We start from the raw sequence: 12,532 nt of genomic DNA, 5'->3' as shown, positions 1-12,532 counted from the left end.
TAAAGTGTCCATCGGTCTCACAGGATCTGCTTTGGCAGAATGCATTTCCAGAGCTCCAGTGGGTAACTTTTCAGGACATGTTTATTGGCTTCTTGCATTTCTCTTTGAGGTCTGCCAGGAGAGCAGTGCAGTTTTGATCTAAGGCTTCATGATCCCCTGTTGCATTACAACCCCAGATGGTTGTACTGGTGGAAGGACTATTTCCACTCAAGCATCAGGGTCAACTGCTGTGGCAGGGAGTTTTGAATTTTAACCAAGCTTGGACCCCATCTAAAATATGGTGGCATTCCTCAGTATTAAACAGAGTCAGGAGTTGCAGACAGTAGAGCAGAAGGTTGTGGTGGAAGAGACAGAACTGATGGTGGCAGCAGTGTGGCTGGCTGAGTAGCTTAGGGTCAATGACCTTAAGGAGGAGGCAGGTCAGATTCAAGGTCTTTGGGAAGAACAGGATAAAGCTTTTCTGGCTTGGGCTGAATCTGAGAGCTTCTCAGATGGTCTTACAGGTTTGTTTTGACGACATAGCCATGGAGCCAAGGAGGGAGAGTTTTTCATCTCTTATGGCAATTGAGTCCAAGTGAGCTGGACTGTTATCTCAGAAGTTTCCCAGTTTACCTCTTGGAGGAGAGTTCTTAGAACTTCAGGATTGCAGTTCTCTGTCTCAGGCTGACATAACGTTTGAAGGCTGAGAGTTCTGTTCCATTGTCCACCAGGAAAGTCACAGGTTTGTCCCCAACTTTTGCAATGATTGAAGACTCTCAGGAGCCCAATTTGATAGAGCTCAGTCTGTCCTGTCTATTCAGTCCCAACAGGGTGCAACTCATTTGTCAGGGCTTACAGGGCAATTTTTCCTCAGTCAAAATATAAAACCTCACAAGGAATTGTTGACGGTCATCTTGGATGGGCATTAGATGATGTTGCCTGACCAGGTAGGCATGTAAATAGAAGGCTCTGGAGGGAGGGTTTCTGTGGCTGAATTCAGGCAACAGCTAGTGGAACCAGTTCAGTTGGCTGGAAGTAGATGAGTCAGGAGTGGCGAGTGAAGCTACAGGTGTTGGCAGCAACTGCAGTAGCTGACGAGTATGCCACGGCAGAACTGTTGGGAAGAATGGGCCTCTTTTCCCTTTTTTTTCCCCTTGAGATGCAGGGAACAGTTTGGTTTCATTTTTAACTCTGTAAAAGCCCCTTTTCCTGCAGTCAGGGACTGTGAGTTTTAATAATTACTTACCATTCTATCTCCCTGCAGTATATGTTTTGCACCCTTGCATAATTGCACAACAGACAAAGAGTGGATGCCCCCGGATAGAGATCATTTAGATGCCCACCTGGCTGCACCCTTCATGGGACACAGGTGCAACTTAGCTAAGGAGGGTGTGAGGCTTGCTGTTACATTTTAAATCGGCACAGAACTGCAGATGAGTGCCCAATCAGCCACTGAGACCAGTGCTTCCTAGTCTTGGTGCACGGACAGAGCAGTCTATTGCATATGCTGTTCATTTCACTCACACATTCATTCATTCAGCAGGCACTCAGAGGTTAAACATTCCAACCTCCTTCCCTTGAGGGTGCCCTTAACTAGCAAGAGTTAATCAAGCTCTTTTTGTGCTTGAATTGAGGACTGACAGACTGACTAACATGGGTGCCCCTAGGAGTCTTACTGGAATCAGGCAGGCAGGCAGACAGATTGTGTCTTCCTTCCTTCAGGGTTCTCTGTGAGCTGCTCCAGCAGGGAGCTAGGAATCCTCCTCCAAGACCACTGGAGAAAACTTGATAGCTCACCTTCCCATTGAGAACTGGAGAGATCCTTGTTTTATCCTCCAGGGCCATGTCCAGTGACCAAAGAGATCAGCATGGTCGGCCTTCTCAGCCGATGCATCAGGTACAACAGCAAGCAGAAACACTGCAACACCACCAGGATTTGGAGGTAGTTTTATTTACATCAATGGGCACTGGTCAGGATCATTCCCAAAATATCAGGCCCTGATCTCTAGTGGTCTAGGGCTTGTATGGGATAAACAAGAAGGAAGTACAGAGGCAGAATGGCTTGTGGACTGGGGATTAATTCTTATCATGTGTATCATAGTGATGAACTGTGTTTCAGAGTGACCAGCTGTTTCTAAGAGATCAGAAGCGATTGGGACTGGAACAGAAACTGTTACCTGTGCAACTAAGAAACTGAAGTATACTGGCTGATGACAGGGGCGTTCTGTTACATTAAGATTGCTTTCTCTAGTTCTGTGAAGAATTCTCTTGGTATTCTGATTGGGGTTGCATTAAATCTGTAATTAATGCAGCACAGGTTAAGTTCCAGGTCCTTATTTATCTTGTCGCCCTGTTTGGCAAACTTTACACAGAAATCCTGGGCCCTTGGGATACCAGACCTCAAAGCTACTGAGGGTGACTTCTCTTTCCAGGACCCAACTGCATCTGCAGCTTTTAGCAGGTTGCTCACTTCCTACCTTCCCCAAAACTCCTTGTGAGAGTAAAGACTAGATGCAGCTCCTCACAGCCATCGGCGACCTCCTGTCCCTGCGTCCTCACTCCCTTCTCCTTTGAAGCTGAGACCATCACTACCAATCATCTTCCTGTTCCTGTCCTTTCCTCTTCTGCCACGCTGCCTCTTCTGACCTCCTTGTTCTCTGGTCCTCGTGCCAGGGGCATTCCCACCCCCATCACCACAGGTCTGTCTCCCACTCAGAGGCAGCACCCGGTGCCCCCAGGGCTCCCTGAGCCTGAGCTGTGCAGGGCCTCACACCTTGCCCTTCTACTCTTCCTGTCTTTTGAGCCCACCTGGCCTCACTTCCCTTTCTTAGGTGCAATGGCGGTTTGAAGCCTTTGGCAAACTTCTACCACTCAGAATGACTGTGCCATTCCAGTCACCTGGGCACTCTGGGACTCCCCGGGGTCTCCTGTGCAGCCGAGATGGGGCCACTCAGTGAGTCGAGCCACATTGCTCTGCCACTTTCTCTCAGGCACCTTCCTTCCCATGCTCCTGCCACTGAGCCCAGAGGCCCAACCTGGAGCAACCCTGCTGCAGCTGTCCTGCAGGAAGGGGCCTCCCAGCTTGAGCACTGAGTGAAGATGAACACTGCACTAGGGTACGGTACAGTGGGACTTAGCAGGGGCCACAGACCTAGTGTGTGCTGAGGGAAGTTTGGGGGGTGACTTGAATCAAGTGTGAAATTTAAATTCTCACGGGAGTCAGGTTCTGGGGAATGAGTCTGGCTAGCAGGTTGATTCCTGGTCCAGTCCTGTGGTTGGAGGAGGCTTCAAGCATGAGTGTCTGCCAAGAAGCTACCAGAATGAGGCAGTCAGGCAGAGACAGGTCGACCGGCAATGAGCCCGATTAATGGCCCAAGAGGTTGCTTTCTTTCCAACCAGAGACTGGGAAACCAGAGGATGCTAAGGGTTTGTTTTTACGGTAGTGGGGATTGAACCCAGGGCCATCCCCATATGTCCCCAGCTCCCCCCGCCCTTTTTTTCTTTTTGAAACAGCGTCTCACTATCTGGTTCAAGTTGGTCTTAAATTCACTATGTAACCCAGTTGGCCTTGAACTCCATCTCCTGGCCATCCTCCTGCCTCAGCCTCCTGAATGCTGGGATTACAAACATGAGAATCCATGCCTGGCTAATCCCTCCCCATTGCTTTTTTTTTTTTTTTTTTTTTTTTTTTTTGGTACTGGGAATCAAACTCAGGTAGGCGCTGTGCCACTGAGCTAAATCCCCATCTGCTAATCTCCTGTTTTGAGGCAGGATCTCCAATTAAATTACTGAATTGCTGGGGATAAGCTCATGACCCTCCTGCCTCAACATCCCAGAGTGGAAATTGTTTAGCTTTTGAAAGGCTCAGGGTTGCTGTGGTTGTGGAAAATAAATGGAGCAAAACAAAGCATAAGAAGCTGAGAGATGCTGCCCTTCAGCCAGGTGAGCGTATTCCTTGCCAGTAAACACGTCCTCTCTCCTGAAAGGACCATGTTGTGTCTGTAGATTTCATGGCTTTGGTATTTACCTCCTGGGGCCTCAGAAATCCTCAGAATTACAGGATGCCAGAACAACACATTGGCGGACTGCTAGCTAGACAAAGCGATGATATAGGGGTAATATCTGCAGGGATGTGGGGGAAGGTCAAAAAAGCTAAAAATCATGCTGAGAAAAGCAATGGCAGGAAAAAGAAAAATCTAAAGGTGTGGAAAAGAAACCCTAATTCTGTTGGTCTGTCTTCATCTGGAAAGGAGGGCAGACTCTTCCCGGAAAGCTCTCAAGCCCTTGGGTTGAGCTGAAGTGCAAATATACTCGCTGAGCCGGGATGCATGAGCAAGGGGTGAGCCTGGGCAGGATCGAGAAGAAAACCAACTCTGGACTCCTCCCTGCCACTGTGTGTGCACTTCAGGAGCTGAGCTGATGTGAAGACGGGCGGGAGCAACCTCACCTCAGGGACTAGTGGACACTGCAGAATATGGTTCTCCGTATGCGGGTAAGTGTAATTAGGAACAATGACATTTATTTCAAAGGAAACTCAAGCACTAACGAAACTTCCTCAAGCATGTTCAGGACTGCATTTGGGGAGCCAGGTAGAGTGATTAATGGGTAAAGCCTCTAGAGAAGGTCCCAGATTCCCAGATTCCACCAAGACAGCACCCTGGTTAAAGACTAAGATCAGGGAACAGGGTCAGGATCCAGGGAAAGTGCACAGGCCAAGAGCCTGGGTGTGGTGTGGACTGATGGGACATGGACTCAGCCACACTGCTCTCCTCATACTGCTCGCACTCCCAGCATCGCTCTGAGCGTCATCCTTGCCCGGAATCAGCAGAGAGGCCTAGAAAGGAGGACTGCCCCATCAGCACCCCAAATGATGGAAGAGAATGTTCTCACAAGAACACATCCTTCAGGGTCCCGCCAGGTCTCATCTGAAAGAGACCCTGATGCCTTGGCTTCCCGCTGCCCCTCGAGTCTCAGCTTTTCCTACCGGATTGTGGTGTTCGTAGGAAACCTTTGTAGGGACAGACACCTTCCTCACGGGGGTTAGTTTAGGGAGCCAGGATCCTCTAAGAAGTAGAAAGAAAACAGTTTCTGTGGCTCAACAAGCAGCTGAACTGACAGCCTGTGGTTTAATGTCTGCTTCTGCACAGCCAGCACTGAGCCATTGAGCTCCTCTGGGTAGGTTCCCTTTGCCCTCAGAATCCCCCTGTAACCCCAAACCTAGCCCCCCAGCAAAAAGTCCAGTAACCAGTCAAGTTGTGACCCTCCAAGGGAGGACACGGGACCTCTACCCCATAAAATAGGACCACTGGCTGGTGGTGCTTAGTGATGACCAGCTCCAGGCCTGTCCTCCTCCAGAGTGGCTTTGTACTGTGTATTCCTGCCATGAAGCTTTGGTCTTGTGCTGATTCTCTTTTCCACACCCCTTTCCTCTTTCTATGTGGGAGAGAGTATCAGGCCCAGCTAGGGTGACTGCTTTAGGACCCCGAGATACCAGACCCACTGGATACAACACCTTTGGATTTCCTAGTACTATTTTGTATAATCTGACAGGAGTTTACAATAGTTCACAGACCACAAACTCTGTAAACAGGAGAGGTGGAGAAGTATTTGAATATATAGCTTTTTGACAGACCTACAGCTCCATGGAGCAGAAGGGAGAAAGAACCGTGCTGTTTCCTACCTTCTGCTGCTTGAAGATTTGTTCTTGGTCCAGGGGTTGAGTGGGTTCCCTGCTGACCTTTCCTATAATCATCTGTCCTTGAGGGCAGAACATATTGGTGTAACCCCAGTACTTGGGAGGCTGAGGCAGGAGAATTCCAGGTTCTAGGTTGGCCTGACCACATAGTGAAATCCTGTCTAGAGAAACAAAGAAAGGTAAAACAGAAAGTCACCCCACCATTTAAGAAAGTCAGGATGAATGCGTTCCACTCCTCCCAAATTTTTCTGTGGTGTGAATATAAAATCTGCACCTTCTTGAATGTAAAGACCACCAGGACATTAAACATCAGGAAGACTCCCTAAATAGTGGACTTTAATGACTGATTAATTTTTTGCAAGTCAAGTAGTTCCCAGTGATTTTATATCAATATGATTGGATTAAGACATATAAGTAGAGCATTAATAATGATTTTTAGTGATACATTGTTTCGTGATTTCTGATGTAAAATGTGGAAGTTTAGAGAATTGAATAATGCTGCTATAACAACATATTTTTCCCTATTTACTTATCTGGATGAAAAAAATCTCTCAGACTTACATCTATAACCAAATAGGCATAGAACCAATTCTAAACTGTCATTCTGACAATAAATATTCAAACATGCAGAAACCAACTGAAAACATAGTTCCATATATCTAACTTGGTTAAATTTTTTTTTGTCTTTTTTGTTTTTATCGGTACCAGGGATCGAACTCACGACTGCCTGCTTGCAAGGCAAGCGCTTATGCTGCTGAGCTAAATCCCCAGCCCCCATATATCTAACTTGGAGAACTGTTTCACTGGGCATCATGCTGTAGGCCTGTAATCTTAGCTACTTGAGAGGCTGAGGCAGGAAGATTCTTCAGCTGTAGCTCAGTGATAGAATACTCTGGATTTAATGCCCAATACCACAGTTTTTTTTCTCTCCCCTTTTTTCTTTCTTTTTCTCTTTCTTTTTGGTTGGTTTTTGAGACAGGGTCTCCAAAAGAGCTGGACCTGAACTCACCATGTAGCCCAGCTGACCTCAGACTCTTGGCAGTCCTCTTGCATCAGCCTCCCAAGTGCTGGGATTGCAGGTATGTACCACCATATCTGGCCACCATCATTTATATTTCTAATCAGCTGTACTACTTTTTTATTTATTTGTTTATTTTTTGAGACAGAGTTTCACTATGCAGTTCAGGCTGGCCTTGAACTCATTTTGTAGCTCAGACCAGCCTTGAACTTCCAGTGATCCTCCTGCCTCAGCCTCCCAAATGCTAGGATTACAGGTGTGCACCACCATGCCTGGCTTTTATTTTTTCTTTTGAGGCAGGGTTTTGCTATGTAATCGAGACTGGTTTTAAACTTCCTATGTAGCCCAAAGTGGTCTTGAATTCATAGTAAGCCTCCTGCTTCAGCCTTCTGAGTACTGGGATTACAGGCATGTGCTACTACTTCTTGCTGTGTACTACTGATAATTATAATAACTAATTACAATTATAGAAACTTTAACAATTTGAGAATTGAAATCACAAGAAATGTTGAAAATTTAATTAAAATGTGCATACATATTTTGGTGCAGAAAGACAACAGGTCTACTAATAGCAGACTTTTGAAAGTAAAAGTATAAGACATTGGGAGGGGGGAAAAGGATGGAATAAAAATATAGATTTTTGAGAGAAAAATAAACACTGCACTATTTCCCACTGTTAATGGACTCATGAAGTTTTTTTTTTTTTTTTTTTTTTTTTTTTTGGTCCCAGGAATTGAATTTATTACCTTGAGCTTGTTGGACAGGCACTGTGCTGCTGAGCTATATCCCCAGCCCTTGAACATATTTTTTAAAGGAACAAAGGCAGGAATCAGATTGAGTTGGTATTTTATTTCCAATGAATATGTTCAGCTTTTTAGAAGATTAAATATTATATGCTTTACAAATACTTAAATTTATCACTTCAAAACCCGATGGCATGGAAAGGCGTGAGCAGCCATGGCTTTGCACTGTAATGACTCAGAGGCCAAGGGCACTGGGTCCTTGAACACTGCTGTGTCTGGAGTCTGAAGTCCAGCCTGGCTTTCAGGCCCAGCTGCAAGTGCAGCCCCTACACCAGATTGCCAGCAGCCTGGAGCTCCTGGGATCCACAGAGCCCCTTGCCCCAGAGGGATTAGAAAGGCTTTCCTAGGGGCTGGGGATTTAGCTCAGCGGCATAAGCGCCTGCCTTGCAAGCAGGCAGTCGTGGGTTCGATCCCTGGTACCAATAAAAAGGAAAAAGACAAAAAAAAAAAGAAAGGCTTTCCTGGCTGCTGCCCCAAAGAGGACAGCATTCCAGGGAGTGCTGTGGAGTGACAGCTCTCAGGGACAAGGACAGCTTGGCAGAAGGCCGGAGGGGCCAGCGCAGGAGGCAGGTGGTGGCTTCTCCCTCTGGGATTTGGAGGCGGGGTAAGGAACTTGCTTCTTACCCTAAATGCAACACATGACCATCTGATTTATGTTTAAAGATAGCATTGATGTAGCTTTTAAAAATAATATTAAAAATAGCCAGGCAGGGTGGCACGCACCTATAACCCCAGCACTCTGGGAGGCTGAAGCAGGAAAGGCATAAATTTAAGCTCAGCATGGGCAACTCAGTGAGTTATGGAGAGAACTTATCTCAAAACAGAAAGAGGCTGGAGAAATAGCTCTGGGTACAACTCCCAGTACAAACAACAACAACAACAAAAGCTAAAGTCCTAATGTGTATATATTGAAATATTGTCCTACTCATAAGAGATTGAATCATTGCTTTTTATGTGAAAAGCTATTGCTGTTCAGGTGTTAAGGGAAAAGAGAAAAGAGACATTAGGATAACAGTCCTTGACAAAAGAAAAAAATATTCAGTGGCTTTGACAAATGTGTTCATTAATTGAACCAAAATATACAGTTTCTATCAATTATAAAATCTAGAACTGAGTGTGGTATTGCATGCCTGTAATCCCAGCACTTGGGAGGCTGAGGCAAGAGGATTGCCTGGAGTTAGAGGACAGCCTGGGCCACACAGTGAGTCCAAGGCCAGCTGGAACTGTATTGCAAAGCCTTGTCTCAAAAAAGAAGAAAAATTATAGATTCTAAGGCCACCGAGCTCACAGTAGAAGGTTCAAGTAGATGACAGATGCTGAGCCCTTATCCTGGTTCCTGATGAGGAGTAATGTACTGCTGCACTGCTGGCCCCAGGTACTTGGCTCCTGCTGCTTTTCTGCTCCCCTGATCTCTTCCCTTTCCCCTCTTCTCCCACTGTGTGCAGGGAGGAAATGCTTTGTGCCAGGCCCAGGGCACAGAATATCCACACTGGGCATGGCTTGCTGCTTAGTCATTGGGGCGCCTCTGAGTGGAACAGTCAGGAAGTGCGGTTCCCCAGAGAAGTCGTGTGGGGGAGGAAGGTCTCACCTGGGAGCAGGAAAGGTCACCTGATGAAGGGCTAAGTGAGAGGATGCTGCGGGGAGGGTCTCCAGAGGAGATGCAATGGGCTGTAGTCTTCCCAGAACTAAAGGCAACTAGGAACCCAGAGGCTGAACCCAAGGCTGGGAAGCAGGAAGATTCTGTCACCAAACACCTCATAGGCACCATGAGAACCTCAGATTCATCCTAGGATCAGCAAGAAAATGGTGAGCTGCAGGGCACTTTCTGTTTGGGAGCTATAGAAGCTCCCTTCACCCATCCGGGCTGCTCCCTGAAGCAGAATTCGAGTGTTCTGTAAATCCATTCAGAGCTGGCCGTGCAAGTGCACACTAGTGTGTCCCTGTCTTCATCTTGTAATAATATATGATGGTGTCCCAAAACAGTCCTTGTAACACTGGGGATTGAACCCAGGGCCTCACACACCCTAGGCAAGCACTTATGCATGGAGCTACATAGCCAGAGCTATTTTAAATTTTAGTTTTAAGACATAGTCTTGGTAAATTGACCAGGCTAGTCTCAAACATGCCATCCTCTTGCCTCAGCCTCTGAGCAGCTAGGATTACAGTTGTACACTACCATACCTGGCCAGTATACAGTTTTGTTTTTTGAGACAGCATCTCCTATAATTCAAACTGGCTTTGAACTCACTATATTGTTCAGGCTGGCCTCAGACATGCAGCCAACCTTCTGCCTAGGTCTCCCAGGTGCTGGGATTGCAGGCATGCAGTCTTGAATATAATGTTTCTTAATATGTTTTACGGATACATACCAAGCTGCGTAATGCTTTTTCCTCTGGACTTTTCTGTATGAATATATGATTTCTTGAACTGATCCCTCAGAGTGGGCACACAGGCCATTCCCAGTCTTTGGCTAGTCACACAATACCACAGTGAAAGTTCTTACACATATCTTTGAAGCCTGAAGAATTCTGTGAGAGAAATTCCCAGAATCTGGAATTTTGACAAACATTGCCAAAGTGCCTTCCATCAAAATCATGTTAGTTTACATGACCACTGGCAAGGATGTGACTGAAAACTGAGTATCCCAGTAGGGTTTTTATTTCTATTTCTTTTAGTAAAAGTGGGTCTGAGAAGATTTGATCTGATTAAGGGCTAGTGCTATGAATTAAAAATTACCTCATTAGACTGAGGACCAAGCCCGGAGTTGAAAATGACAATTTGTTTGTTCAACAAACAATTTTGAAAAGCAGGCCTAATTCAGCACATTGAATGCATCAATAACCCCAGATGGATGAACTGGTCTGCTGGATGCCAGTTTAGTGAGGGAGATGTCAAAGAAACATCCCATTAAATGATTGTGCTATTTAATATATGCACTGTGTTATTAAAATGTTGTCATGTGCAGAAAGATGAGAGCACAAAGAAGGGCAACTCATGAGCCAGGCATATATATATTTAGAATGCCTAATTTTTAAAAGTGGGTTGGAAATAAATGGTTAGTACTTTTCAATTTTTTGTAAGGTCTACTTGGGTTTCTTTTAAAACTTGCCTCTATGCATTGTCAAAAAGTATAACTGCTTAGTAGAGCTGAGATTTTAAACAAAAGTTTTAAAAAAATGTTTTCAAGCTATGTCCAAAGGATGGCAAGATACCCATCAGGAAAGGCAGTGTGTCCAACACAAAGGGAGTAGGTACCCGATATACAATGGTGTTTGATTTATGTTTGGATGGCCCCCAAGCCTCAGCCAGTCATGGAGGCGGCTGAATCTAGCATTTGTGATTGGTTGTCTGTCTAGCGCTGGGATTGGTGGTGTCAGTGCTGCCCAGGAACAGGTAGGTGGAATACCATGTAAGAGAGGGAAGCCTGCTTTGCCCTTTTCACCCTGTTCCCTCTTGTCACTTGTAGCTGCCATGAACAGCTGCCCCTTAGCCACACCACCCTGCCTTGGAGCCAGCTGAGTATGGACTACAACCTCCCAAAATTACAAGCTAAATAACCCTTTCCTTCCTTCATTTTGGGCCCCAGGTATTTTGTCTCAGCAATGAGAGAAAAATAACCAAGACAAATGGCTTCTTTTCAATTCAACTGAAAAGTTGGCAAAGCAGTAAACAACGGCAAACTGACCTTTCCAAGATTGAGAATTCAGACACTGTAAAACAATTTGGGGAAGAAAAAGAGGATGATGGATCTCTGGGATGCAGGAAGGATCTGAAGGGAAAATTGGAGCGCACAGAGAAAATGAAAAGACTGACCCAACGCAGAAAAGAGGAGGAGGCAATCTGTACTTTTTACCTGGCTCTCAGCTTGTGTCTGGAGAGAAGAGGATCAAATCCGCAGGGACACAGTGAGGGTGGTGATTCCAGGGAGGAACCCACCAGTGGAACAGAGCAGTGGATGCTGTGAACTACAGCGGCAGGCGAGTGACTCCAGGCCAAGAGACTGCTGTATCCCCTGAAGAGGACAGGTACCATGTGAGGAAGAGGCCAGCTGGACCTGGAGCTCAGAGCAGCCAGGGGTTAGCTTCATCTCAGGGCACCCAGTGTTGAAATCCCATAATGACTGAGTGAAGAGACAACTTCAGGAGATGTCCAGGGTCAGGGAGTGAAGGCCAGGCCTGCTAAGGACACTCAGAGAATTGTCGGCTGACTGACTCAGGCCCCAGCACCACAACCAGACACCATGATTAGCCAAACTTCTGTGGGTCCGAAAGTACCAAAACTGGCACCCTGCCCTAACTCTGTGGCAGGCTTGCTGGGTCATCCAGCACAGATCTTGACTCTGCTACCAGAGACAGCACAGCTGTGCTCTGAGTGAGACAAGCCATGATAGGCTTGAAATCACAGAGAAATTCTTTCTTTGTCTCTGCTGTTGGTTTTGGTGAGTTTTTTGATTGTTCGTTTTTGTTTTTTGTGAGTGTGAACATTTAGATTTCTTCTTGTTTCATTTTTTCCTTTTCTTCCCCTCCTGTCTTCAGTTTCCCAAGGCTTGAGTAATCCTCCTTTGTCCTTCAGCTTTGCTTTTAATCTTTATTTTTCTTTTTTTAAAATTTTATTTAAAGACTAAACAAAACAGAAAATAGAAATAATACATACTTTCAGAGAAGAAAAACATAAACAGTAAGAAATCACTAGTTGATGTTTACATATTGTCGTTTTACAAATAGTTGTTCAAGATACAAAAGTGGAACATGTAAAGTGGGAATTCAAACAGTGAGAGCTCAAACAGTTCTGTTCAACTGTCCAACAAAAACTTAGTAACATGGTTGTCAATCCTATGCACTTAAACATACATGCAGTTATCCATATCTTCATTTGTGTTTACATTAAACAAACTAAAGCAGGTTAAAATCATTCTGAACAAAGAATAATAGTATTGTTGGATTTCACATCATGATACTATGTGATCAGCACTGGGTACTGTGGTGTCTGTTTTTTTTTAAATTTAATTTAAAGAAAGACTAAATAAAACAAAATGGG

General features: G+C 45.5%; 1 long non-coding RNA gene across 1 annotated transcript; it reads left to right on the top strand.

Annotated features, from left to right (window-relative positions):
* Positions 1 to 3,636: 3,636 nt before the first annotated feature.
* Positions 3,637 to 12,315, top strand: LOC134478123 (uncharacterized). The gene is made up of 3 exons (XR_010050556.1): positions 3,637 to 4,471; positions 6,654 to 6,753; positions 11,082 to 12,315. It is a non-coding gene; the product is annotated as an uncharacterized LOC134478123 (long non-coding RNA).
* Positions 12,316 to 12,532: the final 217 nt, after the last annotated feature.

This window comes from Cavia porcellus, unplaced genomic scaffold, assembly GCF_034190915.1.
Source record: "Cavia porcellus strain 051 isolate PalLab524CR breed Dunkin Hartley unplaced genomic scaffold, mCavPor4.1 scaffold_11, whole genome shotgun sequence".
NCBI lineage: Eukaryota > Metazoa > Chordata > Mammalia > Rodentia > Caviidae > Cavia > Cavia porcellus.
Note: the sequence above shows the minus strand (reverse complement) of the source record. Positions and strands in the feature narration are given on the sequence as shown.